The following is a 20501-nucleotide window of genomic DNA, read 5'->3' as shown; positions in this document are numbered from 1 at the left end:
GTTTAAGATTGCAAAATGTTCTTCAGCTGCTATAAGCAACTGTTGCAAATATTATGCTAATTGGTGAATACCTCTGAAACCACAATTTAAACCTGAAGAGAAGCAAGAAACAGATACTGGATATTATTGGAAAATGATACTTCATTATGTAAGAATCTACAACATTCATGCTATCTGAGAATTGGATTTGACAAGTTAATTTTTAAAAAAAGTTTCTACATTTACAAAAGTGCTGCCATGCAGCATCCTTCCCTAATATCGGCAGAGACACCACCATTTAAATGCTGTGTAAATGCTGCTTTAAATTTACACAGCATTTAAAGACAGCTGCCTTCTTTATGAGACTTAGTGCAGCAGGAGAGGTGAAGACATATTTCCCTGGTGTTAGTCATGAGAACAAGCGCCATATACTCATGCACAGTGCTGAGTACCAAATCCCAAGGGTCAGAGGCATTCGTGTGTTCTTTAAAAAAGTTGTTTTTTCTTTGTTTGCATGTCTTGCCAAGAACTAAGATCACTCTTTCATGATTGGCATTCTTAAAAAAAAGTTAGAAGATATAGTGGGCCCATAAAGCAAGGCCAAGAAGCTATAAAAATGGGAACATTCAGTAGGAAAGAGCACTTCAAAATTTAAAATGTGATGGCAAAAAATTTTAATTTAATAAAAATGTTGCCAAATAATTTTGAGGAAATATCCCAGAAAATAGAACAGAGAGAGAATTGATAAGATATGTAAGGAAATTCTACCACTCAAAGATGAATGACTCCAACCAATAGGAGTTCCAGAGAAAGAAACTAGAAAAAGTATAAAGAAACAATCATATAATAATAATGATAGCAACAACAACAATAAATGCCAGAACTGAAAAGTATGAGTTTTCAGATTGAAAGGAGGAGCCATTGAATAAACATTGAATGCAATGAATGAAAAATATCCCATACCAAGGTATGTAACATTGACATTTCTGAATACCAATGACAAATATAAGAGGGAATAAAAAAGTGTTCAGGTACAAAAGATGTATCAGCATCATTAAAATTTACATTAGCAACACAAGTAGCTAGACAACAATGTAGCAATACCATGGAAATGGTGAGAAAGAATTAATGCCAATCTAAAATTCTGTGTCCTGCCAAACTATCAATCAAGGATGTGGATAAAATAAACTCAGAAATTCAATGTACCCAAAATATTGTCTTCCCAGCTACCTTTCCCAGGAAGCTACTGTATGACCCGTTCCTCCACGTGGCATAGTCAAGCAAGAAAGGGCAAGACGTGGGATCTAGGCAACGGGGCTGAATAAAACACGGGAGAGAGGTGAAGAAAGCCAGAGGGTGAGAGTGAAGAGAAGTACCAGGACGGCAGCTCTGCAGCAGGCTGTGGAGGAACCAGTCCAATTGGACAAATGAGGGAGCTTCCCAGAAAGAGGTCAAGAAGAATACAAAGGTGACGGGACACCTGACACATGTAAACAAGTTCCGAGAAGACTTTCTGAACTGTTCTAGAGGATAGATTGGGAGATTTAGTGATTGGTTCAAAAACACTTAGCAACTAAGAAACATGGCAATAATTAATTCCAAGGAAAGATAATAAAGGCTCTTTTTTTTAAGAGAATAAACAGTATCCTAGCTTACTACATAGCCCGGCTGTGAATATTAGTGACATAGTGGTAATAATGCAAATAGTGTGCAATGACTTAACCAAAAATATTGAGAAAACCATTGTTTTGTTTTCCTGGCTGCTAATACAAATACCATACAATGAGTAGGTTTAAACAATGGGAATTTATTGGCTCAGGGTTTTTTTGTTTGTTTTTGTTTTTGCATGGGCAGGCACCAGGAATCGAACCTGGGTCTCGGGCATGGCAGGTAAGAATTCTGCCACTGAGCCACCATCACACCACCCTAACTTGGGGTTTTGAGACTAGGAAAAGTCCAAAATCAAGTTGAAGCTTTCTCCCTGAAGATTTGTGGCATTCTGGGGCTGGCTGCCTGTAATCCTTTGTTTTTCTGTCAACTAGCAACGCACAAGGTGGAGGCTACTCCTTTCTCTTTCAGGTTCTGTTGACTTCTAGCTCCTGGCTGCTGCCTGTGGCTTCTCTCTCTGTCTGACGTTTACTCTGATTATAAAGAACTCCGGTAATCTGGATTAAATATAACCTGAGTGAGTTGGGCCATACCTTAACTGGAGAAACATGATGAAGAAATCTTATTTAACAAGGGTCCACATCCATTAGCATGTGGACCAAGACTAAGAACCTGACAATGTCCAAACTGGGGTACACAATTTAATCTACCACCACCATATTGTCAGAATAGGAGAATAACGATAGGGGGAGCATGCATGCACGCGCGTGTGTGTAAAAAGGCAATATGTCATTTAAAAAATAAGAAATCATAGTATAATCATGGTATTTGGAGAAAAACCAAAGAAACATGGAAAGAAGTTTAAAAGTATTGTCTTGAGATTGTAAGAATTAGAAGTCAAGGGAAACTTGGCAAGGGATTTTTCATTATATGCCTAATATTGCTTATTGACTTTGAAATTACGTACATGTTTTACTTTATTAAAACTCAATTAAAAAATAAATTGTGTGGGAGGCATGTGTGGGAGAGAAACTGGAGATACAGTTTGGTGACAGATTGTGAAGCATTTCTAGAAGACTGGGTAAGTGAATTGGCCTCCAGTGAAGAGTAAGTTTGCCTCTCAGCATTGAAAAGCCCACTGGAGGTTCAGGGTCATGCTCTTAAAGTGAGACAAGCCAATGTGATAATGTGTTTTCCTCCACCTGCATTCAGGTGCGCAGGTATAGATGCTCAGCAGACAATTGAATTTAATCGAAGTTGCCATTTTGTCAAGTGAATGATAAAGTGAGGGAGAGGGAAGAGAATCAAAGGTATATAGAGGGATTATAATAATTGAACATGTAATTTAAGATAGGTAAAGAGGGGAATGAGGAGGGACATGGAAAATATGGTAGCATCAATAGTTTGGAGGTTTTCATGGGATAGAAAGATTAGTGTTGGGATTGTAGAAGAAATGAAACAGAAAAGTAAGTGATGTCAGTCAGAGAGCGGGAGAGGTGAGATTGAGGTTATGGAGGTGATGCAGTAGTGTGGTGATGATAACAGTGGGGAAATAACAGAGGAAATGAGTGACTAAGGATGGGTGAAGGACCAGATAACTTGGGGAGAAGAGCTCAAGGGAGTGTGGGGACAGGACTCAATTGGAGAAAGTACGAAAAGGGAAGATCTGAGGAGTCAGTTCTTGTTACTCATGGAGTGGTGCCCTCTTCGTATTTCATGTCTGTGACCTTTAGGCTCCTGAGGTTATAAACTCAGGATGAAAAGAGATCCTTGACCTGTTCTATGGTAAATTTTTACACATCTGGAGGTCATGGCGGGGGCCAGATTAGAGGTGGAATGTATTTCACAAATTTCCTGGCAGATAATGACAACAGCTACAATGCCTTCAACTCAGAGTTTCTCAGATGGTTTTTAGTTTTCTAAATAGTAGGGTATGGGTTGCTGTCTTTTGTTCATTTCATTACTGTATGTTTTTTCCATCCTGTACCCAGAATGGTTTGAGCCTGCCCATGCAAACCTGATGTGAGCACCTGAAAGCACAGAACTATGCCCAAACCAAAAAGTACTCGTTCAGACTCCAACTGTATCCTTTACTCCTCTTCCTTAGCTCTCCAATCCCTTGACTATACTTCAGATCCTAATCACCATTTCAGGCTTCCCTTTATAGACCACTATCTTGTAATTCTTCAATGTACTTCATCAGTTATCTTGGTTTGAACATGTGCTACTACCATTCCCTACTTTGGAATCCTTAGCTCCAAAAAATACCTTCTCACTGTCCATCCAAGCTCTACAAAGAGACACAGACAGCTGGGCTGGGCCACTCAGCACAGAATCTAGGGGGAGGGGAGAACACGCCCTGTGCCAGGCACTTGTCCCTTCTTCACATTCTCACAAAACAAGGGAAAAGTGTTGGGGGGAAAGACGACAGCAATGGGACATGTGATGACAGCTCTACTGGATTTGAATTCTGTGGCAGCACCTTGTCTTCTGTGGGTGAAGAGGAAAATGAATGACACAAAAACTCTTTCCCCGAGGACATCCACAGGCTCTGGCCCTAAAGACAGTTCAGTACTTTTTGGGGCATGTGCCGGGAATCGAACCCAGGTCTCCAGCATGACAAGTGAGAACTGTCACTGAGCCACTGTGGCACCACCCAACAGCATGGTACTTTTTAATCAAACATGCCATCCAGCATGAGCCCAGCACTGTGCTAGAGGAGGAGGGTTTCAAAAGTAAACAGGGCAAGTCTTGTACCAATGAGCTTTCCACTAATCCTTTAAAATAGTTAAAAAAAAAAAAAAAAAAAAAAGATTACAAATGACTATTAGTAAAGATTTCTTTGCTTTTGGAATCCAAGGCTTTGTCAACTAAAACAAAGGATGGTTTTTTTTTTTTGCTCCACATCCTGATTTGATTGAAGTAATTAAAAAAATGTCAATCCTGTCAAAACTTTACTACCAGTTATCTGAAAATCTTGCTATATAAAGTTACAACTAACTAAGGAACTTATACAGCCTAAAAATAAAGTTAAGTTGTTAAATATTGAATGTATGATTTCTCTGATGATTATTTCAAGGGTCTTTTAACTTCTCTTATTTTTTTTTACTTATTTCTCCAGGTAAAATAGACACTTTTTCTTAGACTTTTCTCGTATTATTCTCAACTCCCAGCATTACAGTGTGCCCTTAATATATGTGTGTTTATTTTATTTGAGGTCCTCCATCCTTCAAGAAAGGTATAGGGAACATATTTATTTTCTTGAAAGGCTTTATTTTATTTCACTATTACTGCTTCCATTTAAAATCAATCTCTAGTAACTACACTATAGTTATATAAGAGAATATTCTTGCTTTTTGAAAACATACACTGAAATATTTAGGAGTAAGAAGATGCAATGTCTCCAATTTACTCTCAGAAAAAAATAATTTTATATATGTACAGAAAGAAAGGGAGAGGGAAAAGGAGAAAAAATTCATAAAGCAAAAAGGGGGAAATGTCAACAGTTGGTGAATCTGGTAAAGGGAACATAAAAGTTCCGTGTTACTATTCTTGCAACTTCTCTGTCAGTTTGAAATTATATTAAAATAAAAAGTTATCCATCTACTGACACCCCCTCCCCAAAAAGTAAATATCTAGAAGGAAGTATACCCTAGAGTGAAAAGGTCTTTCCTGCCATGCACTAGAAACAGGGAGGAAAGAAAGTTTTTGAGTGCTGAGTTCCAAATGATGGATGAGGTGGTGAGCTAACAGTTGTTTCAGTAGGGGAACAGCCCTGATGATAAATGATTTTTCACTTTTGCTAGACTGGGTTTGGCTCTTCGACAACTCATCAGTCAGACTTTAAGGAGCTCTGGGAAAATCCCAGTGCACATGTAAGAGCACTCTGTAGGACTGCTTCTGGAAGCCCTGCCCTGAGACAGGTCTACCCTTGAGACACTGTCCTATGGAAAAGGAAGTCAGGGAAACAATGAGTTATAATTACAAGGGAGACTAGATGGCTGAGAGATGGGAAACAGCTGACAGCTCTGCTTCTGAAGGCAATACGAGGTTAGCTCCTAATGTGAGGCTGACTCCCAAAACCTCAAATTCTTCCTTCTCTCCCCATAAAGTCATCCCCAAATGCCAAAATGATTTGACTCCTACATAGACCCAAGCATCTGGGCACATTCTGCAAAATGTCCCATCACTTCGGCTCCCTCTTAATGCCACCTGTCCTACTCTGGCCTCCTGCAGTGACCCCTGAAGCCAGGGCTGGGGTTACAGTGGTCAAGTTTACTATAAACTGGCAAAGAATTAAGACAGGATGCTTCAAGGGAACTAGCAGATACTCAAAGAAAGCACGGGAATGCTGAGGCCTGACCACAATTGAAAAAGTCTGAGTCAAAAAAAAAAAAAACCAAGTCATTCACATCCCAACAGCTATTTCCTCCACCTCACCCCCACCCTGCTATGCTGGAAGTCAATTCTCCACAGTCCAGGGTGAGTCAGGCGTGAATACTTTGATTACGGCTCAGCTGATGTCATTCAAGAAAGCAGGGGGGTCACCCACTGCATCAGAGGAAAAGACATTTGACTGAGACTGGTCCACCCTTCAACTCTCTGGGGAGCCTGACATTTCCAGGACACGGAAAACAAACTTCCTCTTTAGAGGGAATATGCTTTCAGTGTGGGAAAAAAAAGAGAGAGAGAACCAGAGAGAGTCAATACGTGCTCACCCTTTGGCTGAAAGCCTACAAATCAGGGAAATTTCTGTTCCTTCAGAAAAGGTGAAAGCATCAAAATGTCCCCTGGTTCAATGGCAGATCCAAATCACTGCACGTAGGCAGTGAAAAACAGTCTTGACTTAACACTGTTAAGTATGTTGCACCAAGTAACCTTTCAACTCCTTTTCAACTATGCTCTTTGTTCTCCAAAGAGTTAACACCTCATTCATTTAACAAGTAGCTTTTGAGACAAAAGCTACCCAGTGTTTTGCACCAGAGCATCCTTTGTGGTGGGGAGCGGGGACTCAAATCTAATAATGCCTATAGCAAAATCTATTTTGTTGTTGTTGTTCTTAGAACTAACAGTTGATTTACTATGTTCTGGCTTTGGGAGAAGCATTTTACATGGCTTATCTTATTTGAACTTCAACAGTTTTGTTGTTGAGATAACTACTGTTATCTCCATTTTATAAATGAGGAAACTGAGACACAAAGACTAAGTAATTTATCCAAGATCACACAGCAAGTGAGTGGAGAAACCCAGGTTTCAACAGTCCAGATTGGCACTGACCAATAGAACTTTGTGCAATGACAGAAATATTCTATAGTGTCACCGTCCAATATGGTTGTGACTAGCCATATGTGGCTACTGAGCATTTGAAATGTGGCTAGTGCACCTTGGAAGATTGAGTTTTAAATTTCATGTAATTTTAATTAATTGAAATAGTCACATGTTGTTAGTTACCATATTAGACAGCACAAATCTAGAATGACTCAGAACCAATGTATTCAAACATGTGCTACATGGCAAGTGACAATATGTGGGCTCCCACCTTTACTTTGTCTAAATCAACGGGAAAACAAGTTTAAACATCAATGTCACCCTTGAATGGAAAAAAGGGGAAGCAGGTTATCATGTACCTGTAGGGAGGGAGTGAGAGAAAGGCATGGGCTACAGTTGCCAGGGAGAGAATGCAAGCCCTCCCCATGCTCTCCCATAGGCATTGAAGGGATGTCTCTTTAGATTGCATGTCCATTTCTTACCTCCTTAAACATCTCCACCTGCCACCCTTGCACCAGCCCAGCCACCAACAGCCTCCCTACAGCCTTGCACCTGGTCCTGTAGCTGGGTCCTGCAGCAAGCCCTAAGATTATTGGCCCCAGGCCACACACCTCTTGACTGAACCCTGAGGATGGGTCTAATGAGCTCTGTTCAATATCAGGGAGAATGCAAAGTAAAGATTTGCTCCCACTTTCTACCCTCTAGTAGCTTACACTCCAGAAGGTAAAGACTTACAAACTTGAGCTGGCTAAGACACAATGCAAGATATTGCGTGAGTCAGAACATCGTGGGCATTGGGCATCACAACAAACATTTCAGGGAGAAGACTGAGGACAATAAATTGGGACTGCATGAACAGGTAGGGACAGTATCTTGGAGGAGAAAGATATGAGCTGGGCCTCAAAGGATGGGTGAACTTAGAAAGTCTGAGAGGAGGGGAAAGGGCATTTGAGTGGGGAAGACAGCATGAGCACAGAAACCAGGGAGGGAGCACAAATGTAGCAAGGGACTATGAGAAGTCAAGCCCAAAGAGAGCAGCAGTGTAGGATAACTTTGCACAAATGGAGTGGTGGTAAATTTTTTTAACTAGTCCGTCCCCACCTTAATTGTGCTAGCCCTGTTAGTAATCCTTGCTCTCAAAGAGCCAAAAGAGAAACTGAGAGGTTATTTAAACCAATTGCTAGTCATAAACCTGAGGAATTTATTTAAATATATAGATTCCAGACCCCACTCCTAGGAATTCCATAGGACTAGGTTGTGGAGCAGGGAGTCAGCTTTATATTTCAGTTTTTTATTAACCAGTGCATGGGGTGATTCTGATGCTTCTGAAGCCTTCAAGGGCGCTTGATAACCACAGATTTCAGTTCTCCCTGCTTCAAGCAAGGACCTTCTCAACTGACAGAAATGTAGCAGGATTTACCCCATTTACAAAGCTATCCAGGAAGAATTACCCAGACTCCCTTGGGGAAGTCTGGGTAATTGTTATAAGAGCTAATAAGCTTATCTCAAGAGGAGAATTGTTGGAGGGGAGAGGGTGGGGGAAAGGGATGTCTTCAAAAACCACAGGAACTTCAAGTGGCCACAGTGGAATTAAAGATTTCTTTGCATGAAATTTAAAAGCGTTCCTCTAATTTCTTTGTTTTATAATTGAGGAAGCGACTTATTTACCTACTCATACAGATAAAGCCATAACCTGCAAATTAAAATTCCTGGCTCAGTGGTCCCTTGACTCTGCTCTGCTGCCTCTCATTTGCCCCCACCCCAGCCCACCTCCAGGACAAAACAAACTTGGAAACTATTCCTTTGGATCTTTTCATACTATTTTCATAACACAGTTTTACTTGACAGCAGTTCTTTTTTTATGCAATTTTATTGAGATATATTCATATACCAAATAATGATCCAAAATGTAGTCAGTGGTTCACAGTATCATCATTACAGTGGTGTACTCATCACCACATTCGATTTTTAATATTTCATTACTTCAAAAAAATTAAAATAAGAATAAAAGATTTAAAAAAAGAATGTCCAAAACATCCCATACTCTTTATCCCGCCCCCCACCATTTATTTATTTTTTGTCCTTATTTTTTTACTCATCTGTCCATATACTGGGTCAAGGGAGTTGACAACATTCTTTATTAATAAAGCTGGTACTTATCTTTTGAGGGCCATGTCCTTTGTTGTACTATCTTAATATCTTCTAAGAACCCAAGGAGATCCAGGGGAAGATAAGCCTCTGCTGACAAGATAAATGTTTTTATTCAGGAAAAAAAAATTAAGTCCTTCTATGTTTGCTGCATCTGTGGGAAGAAAGTTGTAGTAAGTCTTGTTTTCACTCTGAATTTCCTCCCACTGAACACTGGTCTTTTCGTTTTAGGTCTCGCAGCCAAGGCAACACATTTCCCTTCCTCTCTTTTAAAACAATACCCACTCCTGATGGCACCTTTCACCCACCTGGCTCTAGAGTTCCAGTAGGTCAGCTCAGACCTAGATGCTAAAGCACCACCTCCCTTTCTCCTTTCGGTCAGCGCCATCGTGTGCATGACCAGCAAACTGAGCCCCCGTAAGAGGGAGACCAAGATCTGTAAAGGATAGAAAAGGCAGATCCCAAACATCTGTAAGTGTGAAAATGAGGGTTCCTGCTCTACTGGAAGGAGTCGTGCGTCATTTCTCTAATAGTGCCCCAATCCCCTCATGCATGCACACCCCCCTTGCAATCACATTGGACTAGAAAGAACCTTGGAGGGTTAGAATTTTAAAGGGCATTTGTCTAGCCCTGTCATTGTGTAAAAGAGGAAAATTGAGCTCCAAGGATTTTAAGTGATCTGCCAAAGTTCACACCCCTATTTTAGTGGCAGATGGGAAATGGGTCACAGGTCTCCTGATGTTCAACCAGGGCTATTTGTTCCCATTTAGGAACATTGCACTGGATTTGGGTCCTGACTTTGCAATTGATTCCCTGTGTTCCTGAGTCTCTCCATGCTTCAATTCCTTTGTCTGGAAAATCAAGATTAAAAAGCCTCCTCCACACACCTCACAGAGATGTTAGGAAAATCAAACAACATGGTGAAAATGAAAGTGTTCCAAAAAGGGAAAGCATTATTTTTTTTTATTTTTATGATGCCTTTCCCTATCTCAGACTTATCTTTTAACAACTTCCAAAAAAGAGTAAGGATATTTTTTTATGTAGTTAAAAAATAAAAAGACATTTAAAAATCAAGGAAAAAAAAAACTCCCAGAAAGAAATGGAGGCAAAAAGACTCACGCAAAGCTCATTTCATAAGTAGATTGTTTTTACCTGCTCAGGTTGTTAATATTCCTAATAAATTGGTTCACATGCCGGAGGATATTGCTGGGGGGTGGGGGCAGTTAGAGGGGGCTCATTCCATGTGGATTGTTGGACACCACAGGGTCTTTCCTATTTAAAAAAAAAGCAAACACCCCACGTACAAGAAAAATGGAAAGTTCACCCCTCATTTTTGAGCTGCTTTTAAGTTTGTAATACAACATGGCAGAAACAAAGGAAAGTGCTCCAGCAGCCACAAACTCCAACCAGAAAGTAAAGCCCAGGGTATTTTTAATGATATTTTGTTTCGTTTTCCTTCCATCTCGGCACATAGTAAATAGCTAAAGTCAAAAGTAAGAATTCCAACAAGTTGTTCTTCTGGACTTGTGGGACTGGCAGTGCCAGAGGATAGAGAACAGCTGTTCAAATGACATGTGAAGTCCATTAAACTACTAGTCCTGAGTCCTGCATTCCTGCTCCATGCCCAGGTCAACACCAGCCTCACTGTGGTAAAGTAGCTGATGTTTTCTAATAAACAAATATTTCTCTAGGCATGTAGTAGAGCCAAGGTGTGTGATCCACTTATTGGAACTAGAGTTCTAGGTAGTGCTTTATTTTTCTTCCCTTGTAAGCTTTTTTTTCTCAAAGAAGTGTACTTATTAATTTCAACCATAACCCTGATATTTTGAAATCTTCTACTCATATTGATTGCCACGAAGTTCAAACACTGGTCTTCTTCTAAGAGCAAATATTTGTGAGGACAAAAATTGAATTGGTTCCTTTGTGAGACCAATTGCAACACAATCCTGGAGATTTCAGCCACTTGGGTGAACATGTCATATGAAAAGACTGGAACTTGGGGCCTCTGCAGGACTTCTCTCAGCATGGTACCGAGAGGGTCCATATTTCCATGCCTGCAGACTGGGATTTGTCTTAAATGGTTTTGCCTCTGAATTTGCTTATAGGATGATGTCTCTATCTGCTAGGTTAACTGCTTTGTAATACATGACATTTAACTTGAAGACAGGCTTCAAATCAATTCATCTCTATTTCTTCTGAAAATCTTAGTACTTGGTATATATATTCAATAAATAATTCTAGCTAACATATACTGGGCGCGTACTACCCACTAGGTACCATGATAGAACTTTCCACTTGTTATCTCTTCTAATCCTCACAACAAAACAACAAAAAAGATTTATTATTGTTATCCCCATTTTTAGATTAGAAACTGAAGCATGAAAAGATTAAGTAAATCGTTTAAAATCATACAGTCAGTAAATGGTGGATCGGAGATACAAACACAAGCAGCCAGACTCCCTAGTCTGGAGAAAGCAAAGTTTGCCACAAAGCTGCTATACTAGACTGCTTCCCAGTTGAAAAAAGTCATGACTCCTTGGATGAGATGCTAGACTGCCTTCAAAGAGCCAGATTTTCTGGGACAGCTTCACAAAGTGAGTTTGTGTGTAATTCAGGATAAGTTGGGTTATGCTGCAGTAATGAAAATACCTCCAAAATCTGAGTGGTTTCACTGAAACAAAGGTTTACTTCTTGTTTACTTCTCATTCACTTCTGCTGACACTCCATTGGCTAGATCTAATTGTTTAACCCCAACTTGACTCCAAGGAAGACTAGGAAATATAGGGAAGCACCTGGAATATTTGCTGATGGTGACTATGACTGCCCCAGCAAATATCCTTCTTAAGTCTCCATGGATTTAGTGGGAAAAGTACTGCTCTGAAGGATGAGACTCTCATCTCAGAACTTCCATCAAAATGCATGTGACTTGGGCACATGGGCTGCAGTTTCCTCATTTCCAAAATGATGCCATTACATGACTGTCCTACAAGGTACACTCCAGCCTATTTTACGAATCTGCAAATTAATGTCACCCACAAAAGCCATATGCCAAGTCTATATTGGCATTCTCAGGAAGATATGGAAAAATCTCTCAGTGCAAGGCAAGGCTGTTCATGGCACAAGCCATGCTCATCGTTTTGCTTGGATGGCGGGCTTGGGGAGGCTGGCTGCCAACCTAACAGAATGGGGTCAACGGTTCATGGCAGCTCCCAGGCCTTTGGAGATGGTGGGAGCTTTTTTGTTGGTTTTTACACCTCATGAAAAGCAATTTCCTCTTTTCAAAAGACATATTTTATTCCATTTCGGAAGACTCTTGGGTCTTTTTTGTTTGTTTGTTTGGTCTTTGTTTTTAAAATTAAAAAGATATCATCGTTGTAGGCTTTAAAAATGGGAAACAGAAAAGATAGGTAGGTTATCCCAGATCACACAGCAAACACAAAAGCAGAGCAAAGAGCAAAACCCACTGCCCCTGGATGGGTCCTCTCCTCAGGCAGGAAATTATTCTTGGCTAACACTCTTGCCAAACAGTCCACGATGAATGGGTGCTGAATGGGCCCCAACCAGGGATTTTATATCCCTTGAACACATGATGGAAAGAGGGCTCAGGAGAGTCCATTCTGGCCATGTCCAGCACAGAAAGAAATGCCTGCCCAGACACAGACATGAACCAACCCCAGACGATGGCTGCTCTCTGGCACTTTCTGAGAGTAGAGCAATTTACCTTTTCTGGAATTGGGATTAAGTGTAGGTATTAAAAGTGAGAAGTAACTGCATTGTCCGGCTCCCCTCATTAAAAGCTAGCCTCAGACTCCCTCTAGACTGGAACATGAACAGCTCTATACTGCACTGTGTTCTCACCACCACCCCATCACACTGGCTCCACAAAAAACACTTGCACACCAGTGAGGCCAGCCTGGAAAGGAAAAAAGGATGTCAGAAGCAGTCCAACTCCCTTGCCTGGCAAAGTGAATAACTCCTAGGTGTTATGGCCAAGCTGATTAATCCACATCCCTCTCTTTTACCCCAGGTAATTGCTTGCCATCCCAGTAGAGTATAATACCCAGAGGTTCTGGGACAGCCAAGCTGACCTACTTACACCCTGGAGGCTCTGAAAATATCTCCAAAGTTTCACAGTAGTACAATCTGAGGGGCCAGCACTCCTCTTTCCCCCAAATCCTCCCCTTATAGTGCAGTAAGTAAAAGAACCAGACTTTTATGAATAGCACTGTTGATTATCTAAAAAGTGCTTCCTTAAATATTGAGAATTTCATTTGATTTTTATAACAAACCTTGTATGGGGGACAGGGCGGGTAGCATCTGCATTTTATGATGAGGAAACTGCAGCTCATAAGTTTTAAGTGGTCTGCCTGGCATGCCTGCTGCTGATACGTAATAAGTGCTACAGCTAAAACTTGAAATTGGATATTTTAGTTCTAATCCCAAGTACCTCCACCATCTGTTTAGCTCTCACATAGATCCTTGGTTGATGCGACTTTTCCCTGGTGAGTGCTGTAGGACCCCAAGAACCAAGTTTGCTAACTCTACTAGCACCATTAACTGAAGCCAACATTTCCCATGTCTAGGAGAGGACTGCCAGGAAATGATTAGGAGAGGAAAGGAAACTGAAGTGGGAACAATCCTGACCCCAGTCACCTCTAGCCCTCTAACCAGAGGGCACTCTGGCCACTCCATGACTCAGCCTGGGTGGGAGGCAGGATTATTCAGGTGCTAAGGGACCATTTCACTGGAGAAACTTAGTCTCCTAGTCCATGGTCACATGCTCCAGGCCTCTCATGGTCGACATCTGTTTTCTCAGGTCTCCATGCTACCAAAAACCCAGGGAGCCTCAGATCACAGGATTGTACTGGTGACTGCTACCCAAGAAGCCCCGGCAGACTTTGGAGCTTAGGTGTCTGTGAGACATCACAGGAATTCCCCTCCTCTGTGAAGGCCCATTGACCTGGATAGGAAATAGTCACAGAGTTAGAATAAAGCACACAGACATCCACTTCAACCACTCTGACATGGAAGGAAAGACCCACTTGAAGAAAACTAGGCAACTTGGCCAACTGAAAGTTAATTATCCTTAGATGCTGATTATCTGAAGAACACACAGAGAGTAACAAAAAGCAAGCTAAAACAGAGCACAAATAATGCCTTCCTTTTGCGTGAAGTTTTAACATTCACAAGGACACACACACACCCATCATCTCACTTGACCCCACAACCACCTTGGGAATATACGAGCCATTACCCTCATTTTAGAAGTGAGGAAATGAGCCCCAGAAAGTTAGCTCTGCCCCTTATTCCACAGCTGGCTATTAATAGAACTAGAACTTAATTCTCTTAATTTCCCCTTCGGAGTCCCTTTCCTTTTTCACTCATTCATCATTCATTCATCCATTCAACACAAAGATACCGAGGTCCGTCAAAGAATTCTTCATCAGTACAAATACCTTCCAAGGGGCTTGGTTTCCCAGGGCAAGCAGACTACAGTTATCTGCTTTGTAATTAGTTGTGAATTAAAAACATTTAGTTTACAGCTGCTATGAAATAATACTTTTTCTTTCCACCTCTGCTCTCTTCCCCCATTCAACCATTTTTTTGAAAAAAGTTTGAAATTCAGGAAATCTTCTGCCAAGGTAAAAACAGGAGTTATTAACTAAGGGAAAAATCTAATACAGAGCTATGACATCTATTTTTTCTGGCTTTGTTTCATGATTTGGAATGTATCATTTAGCCTCTCCATTTTCTCCTTTCAGCTGTGAAATGAGGGAAATTTATCAACAAAAAAATCATCATCCATTATCACCTGACAAATCAGAAAAATAAGGAATAAGAGGAAGGAGCAATTTTGTGCACAAATTGCAGCTCCTCAATGTCCAGCAAGGTACCTGTAAATTATTGTAAATTACTACCCTGAAATCCTGGGTCATAAACTAATTTCCACTAAACCACAAAAAGCCCTTCTTTAAACATTACTTCCTCATTCAGAAACATTCAACAACTCCCTATTTCCTCTTTTTTTCTTTTGTTTTGTGTTTAGCTTCCTTGCTTTGCCTTTCAGGGGCCCCTGTGCTGTGCCCCGCAGTTCCCACTTCTCTGTTAGCCTTGCTTATGTCCTTCCTATATGTGCAGACCTATCCCTCTTCTCCTCTGACCTTCCAAACCCTTCAAAGTGAAATTCATATCCATCTTCTCCAAGAAGTTTTACCTTCCCACTCTGGTGCTCATTGGCTTCTCTCTCCTTTGAATTCCTACAGCACCTACAGTTTGGATAATACACTTACACTGCCTTGTATGGTTTTACTCTCATTTCATGTATGTGATGGTTAATTTCATGTATCAGCTTGGGTAGTTGATGATGTCCAGTTGTCTGGTCAAGCAAGCAGTGGTCTGACAGTGGTCTGATTGTTACCAGTAGGGTATTTTGTGGATGGATTTGTATAGTTAGTCAGTTGATTGCATCTATGACTACATTTACATTCAAATAAGGAGACTGCCTTCAGCCATGAGAATAGTCTCCTCATCCAATGGACTGGAGGGCGAGATGAGGATTTCAGTAATCAGAAAAATTTCTAACTGAACTTCAGCCAACCATCTTCTCCTGGGGAATACGCCTTGACCTTCATTGAGTTTCTAACTTGCAGCCTGTCCTATGGAATTCAGGTTCGCCAATTCCCATAGTCACATGAGCCAATTCCTATAGAAAATCTCCTCATATTTACATACATATTTGTATACATATTAATACATATTGATGTTTGCATATTATTTACATATATTAACATGAATATACATTTTTTCTGTTTCTCTGGAAAATGCTAATGCAATACACGGTGATCATTTCTCCTCAGTTACCCCAAAAGGTCAAGAATAAATCCTTACCTTTCAGCTAGACCCCCAGAGTGTCTGATGTAAAGCTGACCACTATGAAATGGCATGGTTAATACTTGTCAGTTAAACGAGTGGTTTCTTATAGCTTCAGCAATCTGCCTGAAATACTTCCACAAGCATATCTGGGACACATTTTAGAAGACACAGTGGGCACTTTCCACATCTGAGGGCTTACTCACATGTAGCTGATGCCACTACAATCCTACAAACTGGTAGAAGATCCTAAAACTTGTTTTAAAAACCTGTATTAGCCAGAGATTACAAAGGCCATCAACTCTTGGTTGGTCTTGGCATAAAGTAGAATAAATAGATGCTTAAACTCTTTGACCATGAAATTGGCTTAAGAGAGAAAAATTCAGACCTTCCTTTTTTCTGTTCCTGATGAAGTAATTAATACCCTATCCCTATCATCCCACCAAGAGGGAAGGCAGCAAGAGAGGATTAAGGTGGAAAGGGATGGACTTCCTTTCTACTTTTTTTATCTGAAGAGTGTCACAAAGTGGCAAAGTCACCTCTGCAGACAAGAAAATGAGACCAAAGACTCTGCCCATGAGTCCTACCTTTGGAAAAGGCCTGGGTTTACTCTCATCCATCCCAATTGTGCATCCGAGACCATCAAAAGGATGATTGACCAGATTAAGTTTAATTTGATGATCTCAAAAATGTCAAGCAATAAAGGTCTACCTTGGAGGCAGTAAATCATAAGATAAAAGATGAGAGAGAGTTCAGGACAGCTGGGGAGTAAATGCAGTCACATTACAAGTAACCCTTTAGAAGTGGAGAAGGCCTCTAGTGCAGGGGTCCTCCCACTTTAGTTTGCTACATGAGAGTAAATTGAGGAGCCTGTGTGAGAAGGCAGCTACCCAGGCCCCACCCCAGAGGTTCTGATTCAAGAACTCTGAAGTAAGGTCCAGAAATCTGCATTGTTAGTAAGCTCCCTACGACACCATTCTTTGAGAAATATTATGGTAGAAGAAAAATAAAAGATGCAGACTTAGAGTTCCAGGTAGTAGGTTAGGCAAATCTAAAGTAGTCAGGGAATTTAGGAATCCAAGTTATCAGCTGAGAGAGGTATTAACAGTGTAAGTCCCATTTAACATAGGTACAGGGCTGGTTTTCAGCTCAAATCGGCCAGCACAGCCATACCAGTTGCCTATATATCTAGCATTTTTCCTGACTGTCTGGGGCCTGTGGTATACCCATTGTTAAATAATGTGACGTCACCATTACAAAGACACATTAAAAGCAGATTGAAAAGCTGATGATTCCAGCCATTACAGGTATTAAAAGTATTTCAGGGCCCATACAAGTAAAGAAAGAAAAGGTAGATATGCAACTAATCAGAGCAGAAGAGTTTGTGAAAATTAAATTCTTGTTCAAAGAAATTTTTGTTTCTTTTTATTCTTTGCTTTAAGTGAACTATTTGGTGATTTATAAAAAGTAGAAAGAAGCAACAGATGTGAAAATGTTTCTGTACCAAAATGTGGATAAATCTATTGGCATGTTGCTGCTTCTCCCATGTATGAAGTAAATCAGCCATTAGGTCAATGCTACTTCACTCAGTAAGGAGGCAAACCTTTTTCTCTGACCTGCTTCATAACCTGGACCCTCCCTGGTGTGACACAGCTGTCCTGGTGCCTGTCCTCCTTCTCACCCTCTTTAACTTGTTTCCTCCCACACAGCTCTTCTGACCCTCTCTTAATCACCACGGATCTGGTTATCTAAATATTATTGTGCTTTGGAGAAATTATACTACAGAAGCCAAATAGATAAATAAACTCTGATCTTAGACCTCAACTAGATCAAGCTTATTAGTCTCATGGGAAGTTTATCTTGGAGAATACAACATCAGATCTGGATTTGTTTTTTGGGGTGCCTGCCAATTCAGCCCTTAGTACAATCCATGTGGGAAAAAGGCAAGTGGAGATGGTGCTAATCCGAGTGTTCAGATTTAAGAGGCCCCAACAAACAGCATCTCTTTTACTTACCTGGGTAAGTAAATTTCTCATTTCCAGCTGAGAAATAAGACAATTATATTAGAATGAGACAAAACTCTCTCTTTGATGGAAGACCAATTATCACCTTTTTTTGCTGATAAATGTGAACGCAGAGAATATTGCCACTATTTAGGACAAATGGGCTTCCTAGAATTATCCTGATTTGGCTCTCCTGACATAGAAAGGGACTATCCCAGTTTTGGCAATGAAAGTCCTACATCCCAGGAAATTCCTCAGACCAGAGCAAACCGGTGTACTGGTCACCCCAGCTAAACCAGGACCAACAGCCTCCAACACCATGGCAGAGAAGAGCAGATTGCACCTCCTGTGGATAGATCACTCTTAAAGAAAGGAGAGAGGAAGGCCTGGCCTACTGTGTCTAGTTCCTCCTTCCAAACTTACCAAACAAATTATTAGAGGACAAGAGTGTTAGACCATTGGGTCTCCATCCACATGGAATGAAATATCACGAATGAGAAAGAAACATTCTTTTTTCACTACCAAATATAACAAATTTAACCAAATCAGTTGAACCCCGGCAATGGATAGGAATTGGTATAAAGTCTGCATTACAGACTGATTAGGAAAGAAATCTAACTTTATAAGTTTCACACATAACTCAAACTAAACTATAAAAGCATTGTTTAATAATAACTGAATTGTCTATTGAAATACACACGAAATGATGGTAGATCAAAAAAGAATATGCTTGCTGATGGCCTGAGTTTGGGTGAGGTTGTAATCAGTTCCTGCCAATGACTTGTGGGCAGAAGCAATAGATGTCATTTCCTGGGCAAGCACTTAACTTCCAATGTGAAGCTTTTTCCGTCTTGCCATGATTATCAGATATATTCCAGATCATGACTGTTCTGTCAATCTGAAACCCAATGTGAAAACAACAATGGGAGCAGAGTCTCCAATCAAACTTCAATAGAGTGTGAAATAAATATCTGTAGTTTTACACTGTAAGAATTTGGAGATTGTTTATTGTCACATCATAACCAAGCTTATCCTGACTGACTGAATGTGTAAAATCAACCACGAAAAACATGAATAGAAAAAAAGACTGGAAAGAAATGTTAACAGTGATTGCCTCTGTGAGATAGGATTTTAAATTCTTCAGTTTCGCCACTTTATACTGTTTTGTACTTCCAAGTTTGTTTTAGTGCGTTTGTTTTATTTTTATAATCATAGAAAAATATTAAACAAAAAGCTGATGCCTTCAGACCACCTGCTTTAAAAAAAATAGAGTGGAATGCTTTAAAAGCTTATAAGTTGTTTATATGCAACCAATTGTTCTGATACTCCTTAGAATCTTAATTTTAAAACATTCCCATTTGATTGTGATTCAGAACTCTGTTTTGTGTCACAGGGAGGAGGAAATACTTTCCAAAAAGCTTCCTAACAGATATCTATAAGACGTTTTAGCTGCTAAGGAATGGTAAAACTATCTAGCTAATTAAGCAGAAGCTCCAAAATATGTCCATCAATTCCCAATCTGAAAAAGAATTAAGAGATGTGTTAGTTTTCTTTTAAAACATCATAAAGACAACTACTTTTCAAAAGCATGAAGTACATGCTTCTCATCATTAGAGACATACTTCTACCCACCAATCTCCTATTCTTTCTCTTCTGTGACATGTTTAAGGAGAGAAAGAAAGAGGCTGAAAGACAGGGTGTTCTGAAAAGGAGAAACTACAATTATTTGGGCGTTATTCTAACAGCAGAATGTCCAAGAAGGTGCTGACCAAGAGTCATCGCAAAGGCCTCCACAAGATTCCAGAGCTTATTAAGAGGTAAATTGCTGGAGGTATTCTATTATCAAACAACCCTAAAAATTGAGAGCAGCCTTCACATCGAGGAGAAGGTAATCAGGTGGTACTACAGAGTAGTTTGTGTAGCAAATTATAAAAAGTCTATCAGAGAAAAGCTTTGGTGAGGAATGCCAATTCATGTTTAATGGACAACAGCCATTGCTGGTTGGGAGCACAAGCTTTAGACCAACAGAGACTGGAATTTGCATTCTGGCTCTACAGCTGTCTAGGCATGTAACTTTAGACAAATGAATAAGCTATGCTAAGCCTCAGTTTTCTCACTTGTAAAAATAACAGCACCTGCCATCGTGGCAGACTTTGCAAACTAAATGCCATAATGCAGGTAAAAAGCTTAGCATAGGAGAACAAAATCTATGAAGTGTTCAAACTGTACACCTCAACTTTCGAGATTATCTTCCTCCACTATACTATGATTTACTCAAAAACCTACATAAAGCATGGTCTCTGGAGGAAGTACCAGCAGCCTGAGAGTCTAGAGGCCTTTAGTTATAAAGGAATCTAGGCAGTGAATCTAGTTTCCATTACTGAACTGCCAAAAGGAAGAAGTTAACTTCCTCTGTATTTCAGGGAACAAAAAAATTCAAAGATGTGCCTAAATAAGTTATAAAGACTCAGGCCAGTCAAAAACTAGCAGTAGTTTCAGGTGGAGTACATGCCTAATGTTAATCAGTGTAGATTCCATTTACTGCATTCTTTTCATCACTGAAATAAAAGCTTCTACAAGATTTTTTTTAAATGTTAATGGGGAAAACTGTTTGAATGGGGAGTA

The 20501-nt window shown here is 40.2% G+C and overlaps 1 long non-coding RNA gene across 3 annotated transcripts in view; it reads left to right on the top strand.

The window, feature by feature from the left end:
- Positions 1-20501, top strand: part of LOC143675993 (uncharacterized) — a 79786-nt gene that overhangs the window by 28639 nt on the left and 30646 nt on the right. For 2 of the 3 annotated variants that reach the window (XR_013171743.1, XR_013171745.1), the window contains exon 2: positions 14766-14893. This is a non-coding gene — a long non-coding RNA (uncharacterized LOC143675993). Of the gene's footprint in view, positions 1-11519; positions 11598-14765; positions 14894-20501 lie in introns of those variants that run through there. The other variant, XR_013171744.1, reaches the window with a different exon arrangement.

Source organism: Tamandua tetradactyla, chromosome 3 (genome assembly GCF_023851605.1).
Source record: "Tamandua tetradactyla isolate mTamTet1 chromosome 3, mTamTet1.pri, whole genome shotgun sequence".
In the NCBI taxonomy this organism is placed as follows: Eukaryota; Metazoa; Chordata; class Mammalia; order Pilosa; family Myrmecophagidae; genus Tamandua; species Tamandua tetradactyla.
Note: the sequence above shows the minus strand (reverse complement) of the source record. Positions and strands in the feature narration are given on the sequence as shown.